This window comes from Peromyscus leucopus, chromosome 9, assembly GCF_004664715.2.
Source record: "Peromyscus leucopus breed LL Stock chromosome 9, UCI_PerLeu_2.1, whole genome shotgun sequence".
In the NCBI taxonomy this organism is placed as follows: Eukaryota; Metazoa; Chordata; class Mammalia; order Rodentia; family Cricetidae; genus Peromyscus; species Peromyscus leucopus.
The window spans coordinates 107,804,757-107,830,829 of record NC_051070.1 but is presented as its reverse complement, the minus strand read 5'-3'; positions in this window follow the sequence as shown (position 1 = coordinate 107,830,829).

Genomic DNA, 26,073 nt, shown 5'->3' with positions numbered 1-26,073 from the left:
CCCTGTGTGGAGTCTGCATTACTTTGAATGAAGTAGGATTTGAATGTAACAAGGTAAGTCAGTTAAAGTTAACATACTTTGTGGAATCAGTTGACTACAAATTGTGACTCTTCTCAAGGTATTGTTAATATTTGGTGGTTTTCCCCCACTGAAATTTTCTTTTAAGAAGTTATCCAAATGATAAATCAGCATACCAAAATATCACTAATTGAAATGTAGATAGTGAATATATATGTAAATCTAGTAAACCAGAATGGCAGTGGTTTACTCACTTTGTAAATATATCATGACACTGATATAAAAGTAACCATATTTCTGCAGTTCAACACATTTAAGCCCAGACCAATACAAGATTTGGAGTAGCAAGGTTTACCTGGCATAGGCAGCGTGCAAAGTGGAAACTGATGGACCAAGACAGACACTGTCAGTTCTTCTCCACTGAACTCTAACAAGGAATCAAATGTTTGTCTTCATTAAGGATTACAGCAAGACAGACCAAGTTGACAGCGACACAGGATGATTGTAAGGATGGTTCCTAGCTCTGGGAAAAGAGAAAGTTCACTTGTATTGGTGGAACAGCTGGTCCTGGATTTTCTCTGTCAATTATTTTCTGCTTACAGAAATCACAACTTTATCTTTTCAAGAAATTATGTCTAGATATAGATTTCTTTGTTTTTGAAATATCCTTTTCTTACATAGCCCTAAGTAGTCTGGAATTTGCTATATGGTATAGGTTGTCCTTGAACTCTCAAATTGCAACCTGCCTCTGCCTTGCTAGTGCTAATATTAAAGGCATGGACCTCCACACAGGAGTTGAGGAAAATATTTCTTGATTGACTTCGTTGTTTCTGTTTTCCAACTGGTGTATGGAATCATGAAGTAACTAGAGGTCTGTACTGTGGTCTCTCCTGTCTAAATACTAGAGGGAGATGCAAAAAGTGTTATAAATATAGGGGTTTCCTTTTTGTTGTCTTATGATAAATTGCATAATGAAGAAGAAATAATGACTCGGAGAACTATAAAACTGTATCTAAGGTTGACAAATCTCCCATCAAATTCACGTGTCCATGGTGGTTTAAGTTCATCTCTAACTAGGACCTTTGAGATCAGTCACCACGACCACTTTAAGTACTTTTAACAAGTATATACACTTCCATGTGTTTATTTTAGGAATAATCTGTCTTATATTTTTGTTTTTTATAACCATTTTAGGCTATATTATTTAGGCAAGTTTTGTAATTGTTTTAAACTTTAGGTAGCATATAAAATGAGCAAGTTTGGTATTTGATGCCAAAATAGGATCCTGAATTCTGACGTTGACTGGGTTGTAAAGACTGACAAAAATCTAGAGACATTATGTAAAAGCAGAGGAGACTGCTCATCTACCAAGTAGCATTGAGTCAGTTTGTAAAACTCCCACTTGATTTTACTGTTATGCATGCTTGTGTGTGAAGGATTTTCCTGTATGTATGTCTGTGCACCCTGTGCAAGCCTAGTATTCACTGAGGACAGAAGAAAGAACTGGATCCCCTAAGACTGGAGTTTTAGGCAGATATGAGGCCCCTGCTGGGTGTCAGGAACTGAATTCAAGGAATCTTAAATACCAAGTGATCTCTCTAAGACCCGAGAACACACCTCTTCAATTTAACAGGTAGAATGGGTCTTTGAGTACCCTATGTGAGTCAGACTTGTGAAAATTTTATCAACTGTTTTGTGACATAAATGGATGGGTAGCACCATTTTAGAGCCTTGAATGAATTCTTGAGACTTTGTTCACAATATTCCTACTCAAAGTAGACGATCTTGCTGGAACAGGCCATTACTCTACATCTCACAGGTTTAACTGTCATGGAAAAGGATTGAGAACCCAGAAGGCATCAGCAGAATCCATACTTGCAGCTCAGCAGCTGGTGGCACACTTTGTTCATGCATTTTGAGTTCACCTTCACTCATGCTATCCCAGGATCCCAATGGGCAATTGTGAAAGGCTATGGGAAAGGATTAATGGAGTGCAGAAGGGAGAGGTTCCTTTCCTTCTAGAAGCCATTCATTGTCACATTCTCTCAATCTGGCTGTTAAACAACCAGGTCGTGCAGACTGGAGAGGACACATTTTGACCTTTTATGTTTACCTCTTCCCATCATGTAGGAAATGAATGTGTTAGGTAACAAAGTGCAGATTTTTTTAAAACCAGTTGGTTATATCTGATTTGAGATTTATGAAACCAAGGGTCTTTTACTCAAGTAGAAATGAAGCAGAGATTAAAAAATGTTAGTGGTCTATAATGATAAAATTGAAAGGAATACACAGATATTTCTGGACGAAAACGGAGACCATGGCATTGACAACTGATAAAATGAATGACAGTGTAACATTCCCTTTTAATGAAAAATAACACATCTCAAATTGTCCTTAAAGACTCAAGAAGAGAGTAAGTACTGACTCCAGGAACCAGAGGACACTCTAGAGAACTCTGGTCACAGAAACACTTCAACTGTTGCTCTGACTCTGTTTCCACTTCCACATCTGTTGCTGTTGCTCCTGCTTCTGCTGTTTCTGCTTCTCATGCTTCTGCTTCCTCTCCAGAGGCTCCAGGCTCTGCTGCAGCTGCTTCTGCTGCATGCCTTTACAGCTGTTGTTACTACTGCTGTAGCACAAGGTAAATGAACCCACTCTACAAATACACAATGGGCATACTCACAGCTAGGATTCTGTTATTAAGGGGAAAGGAGAAAAGAATAAGTAAGACTGTGACATGTATTGAAAATAGATAATCATGTTTGACTTACAAAACAAATTCTCTTTTGGGCTGACATTCATGATGAACATATTTTCTTGTGATGGGTTTATACTCAAGGGCATAGTCAGGCATTTCTCAGTATCACAATCATTTATACAGTTGGATCCCATTTCTACTTACATGGAAAGCAGTGTTATACAAATACAATCATCACAGCTGGCAAATGTGAGGGAAGCCCATTGCCTTGGCCTGTTGTTAGAGAAATTCATCCACACAGAAGTCAGACTGCTGTTCCTCACCAAGAATCCACTTGCCTCCAATTCTACTCACAGTACCTGCCAGTGTCTCCTGACACAGATAGATCTGGCTCCTGTTTCATCTCTGACTTGAACTTAGAGTTTTCTGTCCCTGACCCTGCAGGGAAGAGACACTGAACACTCCAGCATCTTCCTGTTCTTGAATCCTTTTTGTCTGGCTTTTCTTTTTTTTATGTCTTTTTCTAAAGACATTTTTTTATTCCTTTACATGCCAACCATAGATCCCTGTCTCATCCCTCCTTCTGCTTCTCCCTCAGGTTTTCCCTCGACCCATCCTCCTCCAAAAGTGTCAGAGCTCCTCCCATGGGGAGTAAGCAGAGCCTGGCATATTCAGTTGAGGAAGTACTAAGTCCCTCCCCATGTCTGGACAAGAGCTCCCATCCTGCCCCAGACTTCCCGTCTAGATAAGAGCTTCCATCCTGCCCCGAAATTCCCATTTGGACAAGAGAGCTCCCATCTGGACAAGAGAGAGAGACTTCCTGAATCTGTCAGCTCTGTCTGAACCAAGTGTGCTGATAAGACCAAAAACGTACCACAAGGAGATGGGCAGACATCAAGGCAGAAGTACACACAACAAAATGAAGAGCAATACAGCATCACCAGAACCTAGCCTGCCTCCAACACTAGACCTGAACATCAAAAATTGAAAGAAGCAGAATAAAACAGCCTTATGAATAATATCATAAAGAAGGTAGAGGCTTTTGTAGAGGAAAAGACAAAACAAGGGAAGAACACTATAAACAACTACAGTTTCCATTTTTAGTATAACTCTATCCTTCATGTGCAAATATATACATGAAGTGAGTTAAAAGTAACCTATTACTGAGCAATGTCTAATAAAAACTAATGGAATATGAGACTTCCCTTCTGGACCAGAGGTGAGTATCCGGCTCCAACCCGGACCCCATCCCTGGGCACCAGCCACTCCGGGAAGACCTGCCCAACTTGGCCACAGGCTCTGGCCACCGGGCAGGTCCCCTTCTAGCCCCACCGGGAGGGATCCCCTTCTCCCAAATCGAAACTTAACAGAGAAATAAAGGACTTAACTGATGTCATGCCCAATTGGACCTAATAGATATCTACAGAACATTCCATCCTAACAAGAAAGAATATACCTTCTTCTCAGCACCCCATGGAACTTTCTCTAAAATCAACCACACACTTGGCCACAAAGCAAATCTCAACAGATACAAAACAATCAGAATAACCTCCTGTGTTCTATCAGACCACCATGGTTTAAAGCTAGATTTCAACAACAACAAAAACTACAGAAAACCTACAATCTCATGGAAACTGAATAATGCTCAACAGAATCACCAATAGGTTAAGGAAGAAATAAAGAAAGAAATTAAAGACTTCCTAGAGATCAATGAAAATGAAGACACCACATACCCAAACTTATGGGACACTATGAAAGCAGTGTTAAGAGGGAAATTCATAGCACTAAATGCCCACATAAAGAAGTTGGAGAAATCCCACACTAGTGAATTAACAGCACATCTGAAAGCTCTAGAACAAGAAGAAGCAAAGTCTCCCAGGAAGAATAAACGCCAGGAAATTATCAAAGTGAGAGGTGAAATTAATAAATTAGAAACTAAAAGAATAATACAAAAAATTAATGAAACAAAGAGTTGGTTCTTTGAGAAAATCAACAAGATAGACAAGCCCTTATCCAAACTAACCAAAAGACAGAGAGAGAGAATCCAAATCAACAAAATAAGAAATGAAAAGGGGGACATAACAACAGACATTGAGGAAATCCAGAGAATTATAAGGTCATATTTCAAAAACCTCTACTCCACAAAACTGGAAAACCTAAAAGAAAAGGACATTTTTCTGGATAGATACCACATACCTAAGTTAAATCAAGACCAGATAAACTATTTAAATAGTCCAATAACCCCTAAGGAAATAGAAACAGTCATTAAAGGTCTCCCTACCAAAAAAAGCCCAGGACCAGATGGCTTCAGCGCAGAATTCTACCAGATCTTCAAGGAAGAGCTAATACCAATACTCTCTAAATTGTTCCACATAATAGAAACAGAAGGAACATTACCAAACTCCTTCTATGAGGCTACAATTACCCTGATTCCTAAACCAAACAAGGATGCAACAAAGAAAGAGAACTACAGACCGATCTCCCTCATGAACATTGATGCAAAAATACTCAATAAAATACTGGCAAACAGACTCCAAGAACACATCAGAACAATTATCCACCATGATCAAGTAGGCTTCATCCCAGGGATGCAAGGGTGGTTCAACATACGAAAGTCCATCAATGTAATACACCATATAAACAAACTCAAAGAAAAAAACCACATGATCATCTCACTAGATGCAGAAAAGGCATTTGACAAAATCCAACACCCCTTCATGATAAAAGTCTTGGAGCGATCAGGAATACAGGGAACATACCTAAACATAATAAAGGCAATATATAGCAAACCAACAGCCAACATCAAATTAAATGGAGAGAAACGCAAAGTAATTCCACTAAAATCAGGAACGAGACAAGGCTGTCCACTCTCCCCATACTTATTCAATATAGTACTTGAAGTTCTAGCCAGAGCAATAAGACAACATAAGGAGATTAAGGGGATTCAAATTGGAAAGGAAGAAGTCAAGCTTTCCCTATTTGCAGACGACATGATAGTATACTTGAGTGACCCCAAAGATTCCACCCAGGAATTGATAAAGCTTATAAACACCTTCAGCAACATAGCAGGATACAAGATCAACTCAAAAAAATCAGTAGCCCTCCTATATACAATGGACAAAGAAGCTGAGAAGGCAGTTAGAGATACATCACCCTTTACAATAGCCAAAAATGACATAAAATACCTTGGGGGTAACACTAACCAAGCAAGTGAAGGACCTATATGACAAGAACTTTAAGTCCCTGAAAAAAGAAATTGAAGAAGATGTCAGAAAATGGAAAGATCTCCCATGCTCATGGATAGGCAGGGTTAACATAGTAAAAATGGCAATCTTACCAAAAGCAATCTACAGATTCAATGCAATCCCCATCAAAATACTAACACAATTCTTCACAGACCTGGAAAGAACAATACTCAACTTCATATGGAAAAACAAAAAACCGAGGATAGCTAAAAGAAACCTGTACAATAAAACAACTTCTGGAGGCATCACAATCCCTGACTTCAAGCTCTACTATAGAGCTACAGTAATAAAAACAGCTTGGTATTGGCATAAAAACCGACATGTGGACCAATGGAATCGAATTGAAGACCCTGACTTTAACCCACACACCTATGGACATATAATTTTTGACAAAGAAGCCAAAAGTGTACAATGGAAAAAAGAAAGCATCTTCAACAAATGGTGCTGGCATAACTGGATATCAACGTGTAGAAGGCTGCAAATAGATCCATATCTGTCACCGTGCACAAAACTTAAGTCCAAGTGGATCAAAGACCTCAACATAAATCCAGCTACTCTGAACCTGCTAGAAGAGAAAGTAGGAAATAGTCTTGAACGCATTGGCATAGGAGATCACTTCCTAAATATAACACCAGTAGCGCAGACACTGAGACAAACAATCAATCAATGGGACCTCTTGAAACTGAGAAGCTTTTGTAGAGCAAAGGATACGGTCAACAAGGCAAAGCGACAGCCTACAGAATGGGAAAAGATCTTCACCAACCCCACAGGTGACAGAGGACTGATATCCAGAATATATAAGGAACTCAAGAAATTAGACATCAAAACGACCAACAGTCCAATTGAGAAATGGGCTTTAGAATTAAACAGAGAATTCTCAACAGAGGAAACCCAAATGGCTGAAAGACATTTAAGGAATTGCTCAACATCCCTAATCATCAGGGACATGCAAATCAAAACAACTCTGAGATACCACCTTACGCCTGTCAGAGTGGCTAAGATCAAAAACACTGAAGACACTTTATGCTGGAGAGGATGTGGAACTAGGGGAACTCTCCTCCACTGCTGGTGAGAATGCAAGCTTGTACAACCACTTTGGAAATCAATATGGCGCTTTCTTAGAAAATTGGGAATCAATCTCCCCCAAGATCCAGCTATACCACTCTTGGGCATATACCCAAGAAATGCTCAATCATACCACAAGAGCACTTGCTCAGCTATGTTCATATCAGCATTGTTTGTAATAGCCAAAACCTGGAAACAACCTAGATGCCCTTCAACTGAAGAATGGATAAATAAATTGTGGCACATATACACAATGGAATACTACTCAGCAGAGAAAAACAATGACATCCTACGGTTTGCAGGCAAATGGATGGATCTAGAAAAAATCATCCTGAGTGAGGTAACCCAGACTCAGAAAGACAAATATGGTATGTACTCACTCATAGGAAGATGCTAGATGTGGAACAAGGATGACTGGACTGCTACTCACATCACCATTGAGGCTACCTGGAAAATGGGACCCCAAAAAAGACATGGAGAAATGGAAGAGATCTACATGAACAGCCTGGTCATGAGTGGGAACAATGAAGGGCGACGGTCGAGGGAAAGAGAGTGGGAGATCCTAGCTGGATCAAGAAAAGAGAGGGAGAACAAGGAATAGGAGACCATGGTAAATGAAGACCACATGAGAAGATGAGAAGGGGAGGAAGCAGAGAGCTAGGGAGGCCCACGGAGATCCACAAAGATACCCCCGCAAAAGACTGCTGGCAATGGTCGAGAGACAGCAGGAACTGACCTACTCTGGTGATGGGATGGCCAGACACCCTGATAGTTGTGCCATAAACCCCATCCAAGGACTGAGGAATCTGAATGCAGACATCCACGGCTGGACCCCTGGTGGAGCACTGGGAGTCTAATTAGTGAGAAAAAAGAGGGTTTATATGAGCGAGAATTGTTGAAGCCAAGGTTGGATAAAGCACAGGGACAAATAACCAAATGAATGGAAGCACAGGATCTATGAACCAAAGACTGAGGGGCCCCCAACTGGATCAGGCCCCTGAATGCGTGAGACAGTCATTTGGCTTGATCTGTTTGGGAGGCAGCTGTGCATTGGTGCCGGGTCCTGGGCTCATTGCATGAGTTGGCTGTTTGAATCCTGGGACTTACGCAGGGACACTTGGCTTGGTCTGGGAGCGGGGGACTGGACCTGCCTGGACTGAGTCTACCAGGTCGACCCCGGTCCTCGGGGGAGACCTTGATCTGGAGGAGGTGGGAATGGGGGGTGGGCTGGGGGGAGGGGGGGCGAGAGGGGGAGAACAGGGGAATCTGTAGCTATTATGTTGAACTGAATGGTGTTGTAAAATAATAAAAAAAGGGAAAAAAAGAAAGAAATGAAAATAAAATCTTCAAATACCTCAAAAAAAAAGAATCAGAAAAAAAAAATCATAGAAGAAAACTTTCCTAACCTAAAGAAAGAAATACCTATGAAGATACAAGAAGCTTACAGAACACAGAATAGGCTGGATCCAAAAAAAAAGTCCCCTTGCCACATAATAATCAAAACACTAAACACACAGAACAAAGAAAAAATATTAAGAGCCGCAAAGGAAAAAGACCAAGTAACATATAAAGGCAAACCCATCAGAATAACACCAGACTACTCAATAGAGACTATGAAAGCTAGACGATCATGGACAAATCTTATGCAGACACTAAGAGACCACGGATGCCAACCCAGACTATTATACCCAGCAAAACTCTCAATCACGATAGGCAGAGTAAACAAAATATTCCGGTATAAAACTAGATTTAATCAATACCTGTCCACAAACCCAGGCCTACAGAAAGCACTAGAAGGGAAAATCCAACCTAAAGAAGCTAAATACATCCATGAAAAATCAAGCAATAGATAATCCCACACCAACATACACAAAAGAAGGACAACACAACACAACCACAAAAAATAACAGGAATTAACAATCACTGTTCATTAATATCCATCAATATCAATGGTCTCAACTCACCTATAAAAAGACACAGGCTAAAAGAATGGATCAGAAAACAGGACCCATCCATCTGCTGCATACAAGAAACACACCTTAACCTCAAAGACAGACACTACCTCCGAGTAAAGGGCTGGGAAAAGGCTTTCCAAGCAAATGGACCTAAGAAACTATCCTAATATCTAATAAAATAGACTTCAAACTAAAATCAATCAAAAGAGATCAGGATGGACACTACATATTTATCGGGAAAAATCCACCAAGATGAAGTCTCAATTCTAAACATTTATGCTCCAAATACAAAAGCAGCCACATTCATAAAAGAAACACTACTAAAGTTTAAAACACACATCAAACCCCACGCATTAGTAGTGGGAGATTTTAACACACTACTCTCACCAAAAGACAGATCTACCAGACTGAAACTTAACAAAGAAATAAAGGACTAACAGATGTTATGACTCAAATGGACTTAATAGATATCTACAGAACATTCCATCCTAACACAAAAGAACATACCTTCTTCTCAGCACCCCATGGAACCTTCTCAAAAATTGACCACATGCTTGGACACAAAACAAATCTCAACAGATACAAAAAATTGGAATAACCTCCTGTATTTTATCAGACCACCATGCCTTAAAGTTAGACCTCAAGAACAACAAAAATTATAGAAAACCCACAAACTCATGGAAACTGAATAATGCCCACCTGAAACATCAATGGGTCAAGGAAGAAATAAAGAAAGAAATTAAAGATTTCCTACAATTCAATGTAAATGAAAGTACAACATACCCAAACTTATGGGACACTATGAAAGCAGTGCTAAGAGGAAAATTCATAGCTCTAAATGCACACATAAAGAAGATGGAGCAATCCCATACCAACTGAAAGCTCTAGAACAAAAAGAAACAAACTCACACAGGAGAAATAGACACCAGGAAATAATCAAAATGAGGGCTGAAATCAACAAAATAGAAAACAAGAGAACAATACAAAAAAATCAATGAAACAAAGAGTTGGTTCTTTGAAAAAATCAACAAGATAGACAAACCCCTAGCCAAATTAACCAAAAGGCAAAGAGAGAGCACCCAAATTAACAAAATTAGAAATGAAAAGGGAGACATAACAACAGTCAACGAGGAAATACAGAGAATCATCAGATAATATTTCAAAAACCTGTACTCCACAAAAATGGAAAACCAGGAAGAAATGGACAATTTTCTGGGTAAATACCATATACCAAAATAAAATCAAGACCACATAAACCATTCAAATAGACCAATAACCCCTAAAGAAATAGAAACAGTCATCAAAAGTCTCCCAACCAAAAAAAGCCCAGGACCAGATGGTTTCAGTGCAGAATTCTACCAGACTTTCAAAGAAGAATTAATACCAATACTCTTCAAAGTGTTCCACACAATAGAAACAGAAGGAATACTACCAAACTCTTTTTATGAGGCTACAATTACCCTGATACCCAAACCACACAAAGATGCAACAAAGAAAGAGAACTACAGACCAATATCCTTCATGAACATTGATGCAATAATACTCAACAAAATATTGGCAAACCGAATCCAAGAATACATCAAAACAATTATCCATCACGACCACGTAGGATTCATCCCAGGGATGCAAGGATGGTTCAACATACGAAAATCAGTCAATGTAATACACAATATAAACAAACTGAAAGAAAAAAACCACATGATCATCTCCTTAGATGCTGAAAAAAGCCTTTGACAAAATCCAACACCCTTCATGAGAAAGGTCTTAGATCAGGAATACAAGGTACATTTCTAAACATAATAAAAGCAATTTATTGCAAGCCAACAGCAAACATCAAATTAAATGGAGAGAAACTCAAAGCAATACCACTAAATTCAGGAACAAGACAAGGCTGTCCACTCTCCCCATATTTATTCAATATAGTACTAGAAGTTCTAGCTAGAGCAATAAGACAACAAAAGGAGATCAAAGGGATACAAATTGGCAAGGAAGAAGTCAAACTTTCACTATTTGCAGATGATATGATAGTATACATAAGTGACCCCAAAAACTCTACCAGGGAACTCCTACAGCTGATAAACTCCTTCAGTAAAGTGGCAGGATACAAGATCAACTCAAAAAAATCAGTAGCCCTCCTATACACAAATGATAAAAGGGCTGAGAAAGAAGTCAGAGAAACATCACCCTTTACAATAGCCACAAATAATATAAAATACCTTGGGATAACACGAACTAAACAAGTGAAGGACCTTTTTGATAAGAACTTTAAATCTCTAAAGAAAGAAATTGAAGAAGATAGCAGAAAATGGAAGGATCTCCCATGCTCATGGATAGGTAGGATTAACATAGTAAAAATAGCAATCTTACCAAAAGCAGTCTACAGATTCAATGCAATCACCATCAAAATCCCAACACAATTGTTCACAGACTTGGAAAGAAAAATACTCCACTTCATATGGAAAAACAAAAGACCCAGGATAGCTAAAAGAATCCTATATGATAAAGCAACTTTTGGAGGCATCACCATCCCTGACCTCAAACTCTACTATAGAGCTACAGTAATAAAAACAGTTTGGTACTGGTATAAAAACCGACATACGGACCAATGGAATCGAATTGAAGACCCTGACATTAATCCATGCACATATGAACACCTGGTTTTTGACAAAGGAGCCAAAACTATACAATGGAAAAAAGAAAGTATCTTCAACAAATGGTGCTGGCATAACTGGATATCAATATGTAAAAGATTACAAACAGATCCATATCTGTCACCATGCACAAAACTCAAGTCCAAGTGGATCAAAGAGCTGAACATAAATCCAGTTATACTAAACTTAATAGAAAAGAAAGTAGGAAGCACTCTTGAACACATTGGCACCAGAGACCATTTCCTAAATAAAACACCAACAGCACAGACCCTGAGCACAACGATTAATAAATGGGACCTCTCGAAATTGAAAAGCTTTTGCAGGGCAAAAGACACAGTCTATAAGACAAAAAGACAGCCAACAGAATGGAAAAAGATCTTCACCAACCCCACATCTGACAGAGAATTGATCTCCACAGTATATAAAGACACTAGACATCAAAATACTCAACAGTCCAGTTAAAAAATGGGCTAAAGAGCTAAACAGAGAATTCACAAAACAAGAACCACAAATGGCTGAAAGACATTTAAAGAAATGCTCAACATCCTTAATCATCAGAGAAATGCAAATCAAAACGACTCTGAGATACCACCTTACACCTGTCAGAATGGCTACGATTAAAAAAAACAATGACAGACAATGTTGGAGAGGATGTGGAGCAAAGGGAACACTCCTCCACTGTTGGTGGGAATGTAAACTTGTACAACCACTGTGGAAATCAGTATGGCGGTTTCTCAGAAAATTAGGAATAAAACTACCTCAAGACCCAGGCATCCCACTCTTGGGCATATTCCCAGGGAATGTTGATTCATACCATAAAGATACATGCTCAGCTATGTTCATAGCAGCACGATTTGTAATAGCCAGAACCTGGAAACAACCTAGATGCCCATCAACGGAAGAATGGATGAAAAAAATGTGGTACATATACACAATGGAGTACTACTTAGCACAGAAAAACAATGAAAGCATGAAATTTGGAGGCAAATGGATGGAACTAGAAAAAATCATCCTGAGTGAGGTAACCCAAACCCAGAAAGACAGTGATGGTATGTACTCACTCATAAGTAGATTCTAGATATAAAATAAAGAACAATCAGACCACAACCCCCAGAACCATGGAGGCTATATATATAATATAGCATGGAGGTGCCTAGGACGACTGTGGCTTATAATAAATTTCGGTTTTACTCAATTATTGAAAAAAAAGAGCCAAATGAATGGAAACACATGAACTATGAACCAAAGGCTGAGGGGCCACCAGCTGGATCAGGCCCTCTGAATAGGTGAGACAGTTGATTGGCTTGATCAGTTTGGGAGGCAACTAGGCAGTGCGACCAAGTCCTGTGCTCATTGCATGAGTTGGCTGTTTGAAACCTGGAGCTTATGCAGGGACACTTGGCTCAGTCTGGGAGGAAGGGACTGGACCTCCCTGGACTGAGTCTACCAGGTTGATCTCAGTCCTCGGGGGAGGAATTGCCCTGGAGGAGGTGGGAATAGGGGGTGGGCTAGGGGTAAAGGGGTGGGAGGGGGGAGAATAGGGGAACCCGTGGCTGATATGTAGAACTGAATAGTATTGTAAAATAAAATAAAAAAATGAATTTGGATGAGCTCCTTCTTTTTCTATTTTATGGAATAATTTCTGGACTGTTAGTTGTTCTTTAAATGTCTCTTCAAATTTGACACTGAATTTGTCCTTCTCTGGGCTTCTTTTAGTTGGGAGATTTTTAGTTACTGCTTCTATACCACTAATTGTTATAGGGTTATTTAAAATATTCATGTTATCTTGATATAATTTGGGTGGATTACAGACATCTAAAAATTTATCAGTTCTTTAAAAAAGATTTTTTTTCCAGTTTGGTGAAGTATAAATTTTTAAAGAATTAAATTCCTTTTGTATCTCCTTTTGCCTCCTTTGTATTATTATTTTCAACCTCCTCTTCCTTTTGCTTAATTTGGCTAAAGGTGTGCCCATCTTGTTAATGTCTTCAAAGAACTGAATCTTTGTTTTCTCTGTATCTTTTTGTTTTTATTTCATTGATTTCAGTCCTATTTAATGGGACATCTGTATCACACCCTTTCCACAAGGCTCAAAGACCATCATGGAAGATGAGGCAGAAAGACTATAGTAGCAAGAGGTCAGGGAGGATTAGAGCAAACAGTGTCTTCTGACCATGACAGGACCACTGCACTCATGACTCAGAGCTGCTGTAGTCATTGTCCAATGCCTGTCAACATTCAAGCACAGAGTGAAAAAGGTCCTTGAGCACCTACTCCTAACTGATGAGCTTTGGACAAGTAATGGCTTCCAGCAAATTGGGTCAGTTTTCTTTAAGAGTCTGAGTCTGGCCAGGCAATAGTGGCACATGCCTTTAATCCCAGCACTAGGAAGGCAGAAACAGGTAGATATCTGTGAGTTCAAGGCCAGCCTGGACTACAGACATCCGTCTCCCGGAACCGCTCCTTCACCATGGTGCCGGCTGCTGGGCGCCCTTCTCGGGCTCCGACTACAGAAGCCACTGTCGCTGCAGCTTCCCTGGCGCTTCTGGATTTAGGGCTCAGGGAGCAGCCGCTGTCCCTCGGCCACTGTACATCACCGCACGTGCCGCTTCCTCTTCTGCCCCGGGGTCTGTCCAGAGAGGCTTCTCACCTGCTGCTTTGCGACCTCCCGCTACAACGCCACCTACTGGAGCGAGCTTAAAATGCACCAGGGCACGCTAATCAAAAAAGAAAAAAAAAATCCCCTTTCTGGTGGGTTTCACAAAATGACAGTGAAATGTTGCACTTTCTCATCTTAAGGCCGATAAACAAAGGAAGGAAGGAAGGAAGGAAGGAAGGAAGGGAGGGAGGGAGGGAGGGAGGGAGGGAGGGAGGAAGGAAGGAAGGAAGGAAGGAAGGAAGGAAGGAAGGAAGGAATTTTTTTTAAAAGACACAATGATGGTCACTAGGGCTGCTTACAACAGTAGGGTTGAGGGACAGGTTCTTTACTGAACCATGGGCACCTCACCGGTGTTTACACCATTGAAGAATATGTCTGTCCTCACCCCCAACAACCACTACCTGGCTATAAATCCTCAGGTGACTCTTCACTAAGTCCTCCCTCACATGATAAGATATTGACAGTGGCGGTCCTGTGTGGATCTGTTGTATGTTTGGCTCATTTCCTTGACCTGAAATAGCTAAATTGTTTCTAATATCAGCTTAATGATCATAGGAAAGGAGAAGCAACCCCCCTTTTAAAACTCAGATTTTTTAATTCTGTGGGGCACAGCATCTGGGTACAATTGACAAGAGACAGGCTCATTGTCCTTGGGATCATCAAGTCCCAATGGCTATGAAGCTGCACTAAAAACCACCTGCTTTTAGTGGTGCGATGAACAGCTGCTTGGCTGTTCCTATTGGTTCTAGTGTTGGGATAATGTCTCCTGCTTTCATTTTGAACTTCCTGGAGTGGCTTGAGACACAATTGACCATCTTCCCTTGCACAGGGTGAACACCTGGGTATTACCAGGTTTAGCCTGGCCAAAATGAAGGAGAGTGTGTTGGAGCTGGCCTTCTTTGAGAAGATAATTGACCATTTCTTTGATGCTGCTTTCTTTGGGCAAGAAAAACCGAGTATGTGGTAGGTTTGCAGTGTAGACAACCTATAGCATAAAGAATGAATGGATTATTTGTCTCCAGAGACCAACTAAGGCATCCTGCCCTCGCTCTCTCCATTCTTTCAGCTCCTTTCAATGGAGACAGTTTTTGAGTTGCAAATAGAAAATATGGACCCTGAACCAGTGAAGACATTTTAGTCCTTGAAGCTATACTTGGCCACATAGACTAACAGCCTGCATGTTGTCCAGGATTGACAGAAGGTAGACAGTGGAAGAGCCTCCAGGTGTATTAGTAGGGTAATCTGTGGTCCTGCCTCCTCGTGAGGCACTGAACATCATTTTAAAAGCCACATAGCCCAGAAAATGGGGAGACAAAGGTGGAAGATGGAGAGAGAGAGAACGAAGGTAAAGGGAAATCCAGGCCTTGTGATGGACACCTTTTTCCCCAGGACTCAGGAGGCAGAGGCATGCAGATTTCTGTAAGCTCAGGGCAGCCTCTTCTACATAGCAAATTCCAGGTCAGACAAGTCTATGCAGTGAGACCCTGTCTTCAAAAGTACACCAAAATGAAGTGAAAGAAAAGTGAGGAGGGTTAGAATGGGAGAAGCCCATGCACAAGCCATAGAATACATGTCAGATACCAGGAATGAATCCTAGCATCCACCAATACCTTTGGAGTCTGGGTACAGCCTCTGTCTAAACACTACTTGGAAATGTCCCCCGTCTCTCTGTGTGGAGCATGCTAGCCCAATGTTACATCTCACTGTGTAGGGGGTTAGTTTGTCACTTTGCCTCTCTGTTCTGGAGTTGTCCTTGGCATCAAACTAGAATGCATGTACATCCTGCTTCCTTCCTGTAGAATCAGAGTCCTAGCATAGAGCCTTAGACTCTTGAACTGCACCTGGGTGGTGGTTGCCCACACCTTTAATCCCAGAACTCTTGGGGCATAGGCAAAAAGATCTCTAAGTTCCAGGCAAGCCTGGTATTCAGAGGTAGTTCCAGGCAGCCAGGACTACATAGAGAAATTCTGTCTCTCTAAACCAAAAATAACAAAAAAGAAATGAAGAAGGAAAGTAGAAAGAAAGACAGAGAGACAGGAAGAAATAAAAAAGAAAGTGAAGAGAGAGAGAAAGAAAAATGAAAGAAGAAAGGAAGGAAGAAAAGAAGGAAGGAAGGAAGGAAGGATAGATGGAAGGAAGAAAGGAAAGAAAGAAAGAAAGAAAGAAAGAAAGAAAGAAAGAAAGAAAGAAAGAAAGAAAGAAAGAAAGAAAGAAAGAAAGAAAGAAAAAGAAAGAGATGACTTCATCCAGAAGTGAAGGACATCCCCAGCCCTTCTGGAAGTCAGTGGCAGCCTGCCTTCCAGTGTTCTGATAAGGACACTGCTGCCCCTGGCCCTGAACTTCCAGACAGATTGGCATCTTTTCTTTGGGCACTAAGCTAAGGAGGCAGGTGGCAAAGTCACCATCTCCTGATCATGTGCAGAGATCCTGCTGCCTAAGCACACTCTCAGAGCCTGTATATCTCCTGGTCTTTACTCCTGTTGCAGAGAACTGGCTTGAGCTGAATTGACTTCTGGTGACCTGCTGATCTGAGGCAGGCACTGTCATTCCAGAGACAGTGCTCCTTGGCCATCCCCCTAGGGTATATACATGGGAAGGAAAATGATGAGCCAAGTTCACCCAGGAGGTACGTGGTAGGGCTGGACCTCAGATTCCAAGTCTTCAATCCTGGTTCAGTCATTTTCCCTCCACTCTGTGAATCCAGCACTCTGACCTCTGTTCAGGATGGTTGCAGGCATTTCCAAGTACATCATCATCATATATCCAATGAATATAGGAACTGGGCTCTTCAAGCTGTTACATAACGTTAACATAGACCCCAAACCACACAAGTGGCCCCTGATTTTAATTCAGGTGAATTCTACATTATTTTTGTCACATATTTTATGACAGGAGGTCACTATTCCTGTCCTTGGCTCCTTGTCCTGTCAACTGCTGAATGGAAGAACTTTGTATCCTTTGGACAGATGCATGCTTGACCTTTAAATGGTACACAAAGTCAGACAAAGGCCATGGCCTCTGCAGGAGCTCCTGGGAATGTTAACTAGGAGTCTGCTTGTAACCATACCTGCAGGGGCTCAGGAGGGTTGTTCAGCCTGGTCAGTGTCCATTCCACCTCACTCTGTATCTGCAGAAGAGTCTAACCTGAGCCTGTTCCTCCCTCTGTCTAGGCCCAGAGAGGCCTTGACTCAGTCCTGGTTTCCCACTCCTCTGTTAGGCTTGATTTGCCACTGATGAACTCATGTAAACATATTACTGTTATTTATTTGTTCTGTCTGAGAGACATACAGTGTTAGTTGTTATTTTACTTTGAAACCAGAAGCTGTAGAACCAAGAAAACCAGCTTCAAAGCGTTCCTGGAAAAGCATCTAGGATATGAGGTCCAGGGAGGGATGGCTAGTCCCTGCCTAGGCACTGTCTATTTGCCTTTAACTGCCTTAAAAGCAAAGGAAATAGAAACTTGTAGTTTCCTAGTAAACTGAGTCCCTTTTAAAGGGCTCTGTAGCCTGTGACTCCCAGTTGAAGACTGTACACCATCTTTAGCAGTCTTGAGGATGAAGAGGAGTGGTTCCTCTAAAGTCTTTTATGGTCAGAGGTCTTGGGCAGGACCACTTACTTAGAGCTTGTCTACTCCTAGTCCTATAACAAATCTGGGAATTGGGAAGTATAGCAAGGTGAATATGTGAATATGCCTGAAGTGGTGGTCTTTGTTCATCAGGAGTATAAGTGTCTGAACTCCATTCTAATTTGAACTCTGAATGAAAGGAGTTGGGGTATCATCTGTGGTTCAATAATATTTAATTGCTCATGTTGATGAATAGAGGGATACTGAGGAAGGAATGAGACATTCTTGGACTCTGTTTGGATAGTATAGCTAAGCTCCCAACTTGGGATGTACTATGGCCCTTCCAATGAAGCTAAGAAAACTCTGGCATTGGAAGGAGGAGTTACTGAATAGATTCTGCTCTATTTCAAGAGAGGCTCCTGGAAAGTGAACCTGGGCTTCTGGTCAGTTAATGGAGAACGAATTAGCAGGGTGGCAAAAGCTCTTCCTGATGACATCAGCAGTCCCTTCTCTGGAAATTCTGTTGTATCCTGGAGAGCTCTTGGCATCCCCTGTGATCTCACAGTGTTGTAATGCTCCAGCTGGCTTAGAGCATTCCTTCAGTGCCTATAGGGTACATCATTAGACATGCAGTCAAGACTGAGGAGTCTACTTGGGAGACAGAATGGAGAATGACTGGAGACCAGAGAGGGGGAGAAGGAAGCTGGCCTTCAGTCTCAGAGTAAAACAAGAACAAAAAAAAATGGTTCTGGAGAAGGCACAGTGAGTGGTGCACAGGAGATGGGGAACTTCCTGGAGGAGGTGGGCTTGAGGTGGTCCTTTCAGGGGGCAGAGGAGCTGGAACACAACACCTGAGTGCTTGTGCATTGTGCCATTTTTCTCCTGGCTGCTGAAACCACAGGCAGGCTCAGGGCTCTGGACCATATTGCATCCTGTGCCTCTGTGAATATGCCTGAAGTGGTGGTCTTTGTTCTCCTGAAGAATGTGTAGGGACACAGAGGAAATCCCTGACTGCTTACATAACCACATCTGTACAGAGTGACTGGAGAGCTAAGATCCACAGAGTGGTGACCTCAGCCTGGCCCAATATGTTTGGGTTGTCACTTGGTTCCAGACATGATCTTTCTGTTTGAGCCTCAGGCTGGTCTGTCCATCCTCTATGCCTTGTCACTATGCAAGTTCACTTGTGTTCATCTCCCCTCAGAGACTGCAATGGAGCCATCATCCCACCCAACCCTCCTCACCAAGAAACAGGTGAAGAAGGCAATGGAGAGGCTGATCTTAGTGGTCTATGCTAGAAGCATTTGGCTCTGATTCTTGAGTTGGGGGCCAGGTTTGTGGCAGAAATGTGGGGAAGAAGGGAGGAAATGTCACTACCTATTGTTCTGGATCTAGCTCTATGAAGCACCCTCTCTGGCATTATTGAGAAGGGGTCTTTATGAAAAGTTCAAGGCAAAGAGGCTTCAGGTTTGTGTAGTCCTTGATTAGGGGGATTCTGCAGCAAAGTGGTCACCAGATCCTGGCTCCAGATCAGATGAGGGACAATATAGAGATCTCGGACAATTAGGCAGGGATTCCAGACAGGTCTTCTGGGCTCCAGGACCCTCACCTTGATGCTAAATTCAGGAGAAATTGGAGCTTGAATTCACTTCCTTCCACATTTTAGTGTGCCTTATTTTTGGTACCGAGAATGGAAACAGGCCCTTCCATGTTCTCTATCACAGACCCATACCTCCAATCTGATTTGACAGTTCTTTTCTGTTCCTTTTTGAAAATTTCTTTTCTCTTTCTTATAGTTACAAAATTTTATTCTGTATATGAGCACATGTGGAGGTCAGAAGACAACTTTGTTCAGTCTCATTTTTTTCACTCCATGTTTAAGAAAATTCTGGGTATTGTACTTATGTGTCCAGATTTGTGCAACAAGTCTTTACCTGCTGAGCCATTTCATAAGCCCCTGGCTTTCATTTGAATATTATTTTAATTTTCGTTTTTTCCTTTTTTAATATTTATTTCATTTTTATGTATTTGTGTGTTTTTCCTGCAGGTATGTTTGATCCATACATGTGTTCCTGGTGCCTGAGGAGGCAGGAAGAGTGTGTTTGAACCACAGTATGATGGCTGGGACTTAAAGCCTCATTCTCTTCAGTAGAAGCCAGTGCTCCTAACTGCTGTTCCAACTCTCCAACCCACTTTTTCTTTCTTTCTTTGTTTGTTTTTGGAAATAGTGTCTTACTATGTAGCTGTGGCTGTCCTGGAACTCACTCTATAGACCAAGCAAGCCTCAAACTCACAGACATTTACCTACCTCTCCCTTCTGAGTGCTGACATCAAGGCATGGGCCACCATGTCCTACTTTTGACTTGCATATTTAAAGTGCACTAGACAACAAATCAAACCTCACCCTGCTTCTATCTTCCTGGGGAGACAGACAGCAAGCAAAATGAAACACACCCAGCTTATACAGAGGCTCCAGTGTCAGAAGGGCTAAAGATGCTCAGATCAGCTCCAGCCCACAATGACACCAGTGCTGGGATACTTCAGCATTTTCATAGCCATGGTCATGGGGCTCAAGACAATTCTAGAATAAGAGAAGATCTTGGGATGGGGTAAGAATTGACCAAGATTTTATACAGAGCAGTGATGACCAGAATGTGTTTTCCTAAAGCATGAATACAGACATCCAGCTCTGGATGACTCCCAGGGCGTGCAGAGTGGTGACTAGAACTTGAGACTTGAATATTCTGGTCTAGATCCATTTCTGCTGGGCCACTGGATTGAGTGTCAAACTTGAAAATTCATTTGTCTACCAGGTAGTATTTTATAGGTGTCTGAATGAGTTGTAACACAGTGAAGGAGATTTGGGTAATTTTGTTGTTGTTTAAACTGTGGTGCTTGAGTGTGTGTGTGTGTGTGTGTGTGTGTGTGTGTGTGTGTGTGTGTGTGTTATTTTGTGATATGTGTTTGTGTGTGATATGTGTTCATATGTGTTTTTGTGAGTGTGAGCATGGGTGTTGTGGTCAGTAGATGGCCTCAGGTATTGCTTCTTACCTTCTACCAAGAGACTGGGCCTCTTTTTAGTCTGTATAAAGAGAGGTGTGAGCATGCCATTGCTTGCATGTGGAGATCAAAGGAGAACCTTGGGAATCTATCCTTTCCTTCCAACTTTACACGAGTTCCAAGGAACAAATCTAGGTCATCAAGCTTCAGGGCAAGTTCTTTCACCAGCTGACCATCCAAGTTGCTCCTCTTTATTGTGTTTGCTACTGAGTGTGCCTGGAAAACTGGGCTGTGTTTCTATTGGTTCTCTTGTCTCTGTTTCCCAGCTCACCATAGGAACACTAGGAATAGAGATACAACAGCTTCCACACTCAGCTTTACATGGGTTCTGGGGTTCAAATGTAGGATTCACTCTTGTGTGGAAAGCACATTACCAGTGATCCATTTTCCCAGCCTGGCTTCTTTTCTCCTCTGCTCTTTCTTCTTCCGATCCTCCTCCTTCTCCTCCTCCTCCTCCTTCACTTCCTCCTCCTTCACCTCCTCTTCCATCACCTGTCCTCCTCCTCTTCTACCTCCTCCTCCTCATTCTCATTCTCCTCATCTCCTTCATCCTCCTCCTTGTCCTCCTCCTCCTAATCTTGTACAGTTTTTCAAGACAGTTTTTCTGTGTTGCCCTGGCTGTACTGAAAATTGCTCTATAGATCAGGCTAGCCTCCAATTCACAGAGATCGTCCTGCTCTGCCTCCTGAGTACTGGGATCAAATGTGTGCACAACCACTACACAGAAAAACAAAATTTAATTTTTTGTTTAAAAATTCATTTATTTTTATGTGTATTGGCATTCTGCCTGCACATATATCTGTGTGGGGGTGTCAGATATCCAGGAACTGGAATTAAAGACAGTATTGAGCTCCAAGGTGGGAGGTGGGGATTGAATTTAATGAGCTGCATATTATCTTCTGGCAGTAATTACTGTAGGCTCCATACTAGGAAGTTGTTTATTTTTTTATTTTATTAAATTTTCTATTCATTTTATATACCAACCACAGATTACTCCTATCCTCCATCCCCCCACCCCACAGCCTTCCCCCCAACAACTCACCTCCCATTTCCACCTCCTCCAAAGCAAAGTCTCCCATGGGGAGTCAGCAGAGCCTGATACGTTCAGTTGAGTCAGGTTTAAGCCCCTCCTCCCGGCACCAAGGCTGCATAAAGTGTCCCACCATAGGCACTGGGCTCCAAAGAGCCCATTCATGCACCAGGGATGGATCCTGATCACACTGCCTGGGGGCCCACCAGACAGTTCAAGGTAAACGACTGTCTCTCATATCCAGAGAGCCTAGTCCAGTAGCATGGGGGTTCCACAGGTATTGGTTCACAGTTAATGTGTTTCCACTAGTTTGGCTGTCAGTCTCCATACATTTTCTCACCATAATCTCAATGTCCCTTGTTCATAGAATCTCTCTTCTCTCTCATCGATTGGACTCCTGGAGCTCGGCTTGGCCCTCAGCTGTGGATCTTTTCATTGCTTCCATCAGTCACTGGGTGAAAGCTCATGAGGGTCCTCAGCTATTGGTCCACAGTTCATGCGTTTCCACTAGCTTGGTTGATTATCTCTGTACTTTTTCCCATCATGACCTCGATGTCCCTTGCTCATAAAAACTGTCCTTCCCATTATCATTAAGTCTATCACTTCTTGGTAATAAGGAGATGCAGGCACTTGTGGAGAATCATACCTCACATACATGTCTATCATACTATTACCTTCTGGACATATACTTTAGTAGGAGATGAACACTCACTATCCTACATGGAAGCACTTAGGCATTTCCAAACATTCAGAGAATTCAAGGGTGCTGAAGGAATTCCCTTGAGTCCCAGGAGAGATTCCTGGAATGGGAATCCTGACTTCTGGCGAGTTATGAGAAGAGCTGGTTAGCAAGGACGCAATGTCAGTTCCCCATGACCTCAGGGTGTCTCTTCCCTGGACATTCTATTGTATCCTGGAAACTTAGAATGTTTTCTGATGTCATCTGTGTTGTAGCGCCACCAACTGTCTTTGGGAAATTGCTTCAGTGCCCTTACAGTTCAGGCATGAACATGTTGGGAAGACTCAGGAGTCTGTTGGGTAGAGAGAATAGAGAGGGAAAAGAGACAAGAGAGAGGCAGACACAAGCTGGCCTTCAGCCTCCATTTAAAACAACAAGAAAGAAATGGTCCAGAAGATGGTACAGTAAGTTCAGGGCAGGAAATTGGCATCTTCCTGAAGGACATGGGTGTGGTGAATCTTCCAGTAACAGGACACAGGAGGTAGGAGTCTCTGGGCACCAACTGGACTTAACTGCTTGTCATGGCTCCTGAAATTCAAGGATTCTAGAAGTAATTTGTCTGTCCCAGAAGTCAGGAGCATGTAAGGCCAAAGCTGTTGTGCTGGGAGCTCTTGGCTTTCAATCCTACAGGAGGGTAGGGGTTGAGAGGGGACAAAAAGGCCAGCATTGGGGTAGGAGGTTCAAGAGAATGTGCCCAGCAAAAAGCAGGTCATCAATGTACTTCAACCTCTGTGGCTTCATTTGTTTACTGCCCACCAGCTCTGTGCACCCTCCGTTGTCACTGAGGAGTCTTAGTGAGGATGGTAGCCATATTCTGCCCCTGTGTGGATTCTCCATTTTTGTCATGTGCTTAGAGTGACCTGTCAGGTTATTTATGCATCTTTAATGACCTGAGTACTTATGGACTGTGTCAATTTTATCTTGGCTTTGATAGCAACAGACTAGTGAACCCTGAAACCAAGTTGAATGCAGAGTCCAGTGCTATTAATAAACCTGAGGAGGCTCTCTCCTTAGTTACCTGAAGCATGTGTTGAAGGAGCAGAGGAAATCAGGTGGCTGAGACACCTATCTCCCATCAGAGAGATGGGAGACCTGAGACCCCTGGCAGGGGCATCTCAATCCAGGGCAAAATTCCTTAGGGTGTCATTGAATTGCTTGCTTACATCCTTTCTCAAACACTTTCTTAGGTCTCAGGGTGACCTGTTCATTCTCTATGTCTTGTCACACTGCAATTTCACTTGTGTTCATCCACCAAAGGGGCATCCAAGGAGCCACCACCCACTCCAACCAGCCTCACAAAGAGGCAAGTGAAGAAGAAGGTGAAGAGTCTGACCATTCAGTCCCAGGTGATGACAGCCCAAAGGAATCATCTGAGAGATCGCCTCATCTTAGTATCTGAAGGATCCTTGGATAACAGGTATTTACTGTTTCATAATACATGGTTACTGTCTTGGTTTCACAATTTCACCCTTAGTTCAAATGTCTAAAATATTGGCATCTGGGAGGCTCGGTGCTCCTTCAGGGTGTCCCATTGTCCAACACAATTTCTCTAAATGCTTCCCTGAAGCAAAACCTGACACATGGGCAGGAGTGAGATGGGGACATAGACTGTTCTGCTTCCTCCAAATGAAAACCAGAGCCTGTGGCCTGAATCACATAACTCAGGAATTGAGGCAGTAGTGTGTGAGTTCCCAGCATGAAATTGGAGAGATCCTGTCAAGTGGTGGCTAGTGTGAGAATGCTGTAATTTGTATTACTTGCCTGGCAAGATATTGTGTGCTGGATGATCCTAGTAGCAACTGCAGAGGCCTGGTCCCACATCTTAAAATGTGGCCGCAAGGCCTGGTACTGATGTCTGCTGCTCTTGGTCCTCTCTGAGATGATACAATGGCATGTGTGAGTTTGGCATCTCACTGAGAACATTCTATCCCCTTCCCTCTCTCAGTCTCTGTTTTTCTTTCACTTCTATCTCTCTATATATCTCTCTGATTCTCTCTCTTTCTGTCTCTGTGTCTCTCTCATCCCTCTATATTGTCTGTGTTTGTGTGTTTTTCATATGTGTCCCTCTTCACCCTGCAATCAGGGGTCTGTGGTTGACCATGAAGAGTTGCTTATCTCAGTATCTAGATGTGCTCTCTATTGTGGACTAAGAGCCCCATTTTGGGCAGCATAGCCCTTTGCCAGTCTGTTTAACTTGCTGCCAATGTGGAATGCCTTGGGGGAATTTATGAAACTATCATGATATTGCATCCCATCCTCAGAAATGCTCATGATGTGATTTTTAGCCTCCATGTCAATATAGGCACTCTGGAATGAGAATCTCTTATTTGAAAACAGAAGAAACATCACAATTTCTAGTGGGTCATGACCTGTGATAGACTCATGGGAACTCCATAGCAAGCTAGCTGGCATGACTCCTGAGGGAGCTCATTCAGTCCCAGCTGCATTCTTCTTAACTCCCTGCCCTTGCTGGCTTGTGGCCAGAAGTGCAAGTGTAAGAAGCAGCTGGAGGTCCATAGGAGCTCGAGTACATAGGAGGCAGGAAGGGGCATCTCATGGGTTGAAATAGTACAGAACACACCCTACACTCATGTGCTATGTGACCTGTATTCATTGAATTCTTTGCTTCTGGGTCCAGACTCTACCACAGGCCAAATCCTTTCTGTGAAAAGCTCAAGATGGTACATCAGTAGGTCATGTCAGACCTGCAGAATTTCAAGAATGATAATATGGAGGCCTCACAGAATCTCAGTGAGCTGACCAAGGAGAAAGTCTTCCTTTGGTAAGTGCTCATCTTGGCAGGGACCCCAACTGTTGTACAATGTCCAATTCTCATTATCTTTATCTCTGGACTACAGGGTCTGCAGATCTGCTTCTAGTTTTTCTGCTTCTTAGCCAGCATCATTAAAGTAGATTTGGACTATGCCTCTTTACTCAGTTTTGCTAAGGGTTAGAGAAACTGTTAGCTCCTCTAGCACCATATTGTCATACTCAGTAGCCTCTGGATCAGTGATTATCAACATTCCTAATGCTGTGCCACTTTAATACATTGCTTCATTGTTTTAATGACCTCAAACCATAAAATTATTTCGTAGCAACTTCATAACTGTAATTTTGATACTGTTATGAATTTTAATATAAATGTCTTCATAGGACATCTAATATGTGTCCCTTGTGAAAGGTTCCTTAGATCCCAAAGGGTTCACACACACATATGAGAACCTCTGGTTAGGTAGAAGAGCAATGGCCTCACGAGAGTGTTGTCAGGCAGGGAGTGACTGCTATGGGATCTATGCACCCTTCGGGTCTCCCACTTCCTCAAGTGTACTTGCACATTACCTGCTGGTGTTTCTTCATAATGGGTGATTAGGACAAGTGGGGTACTCTT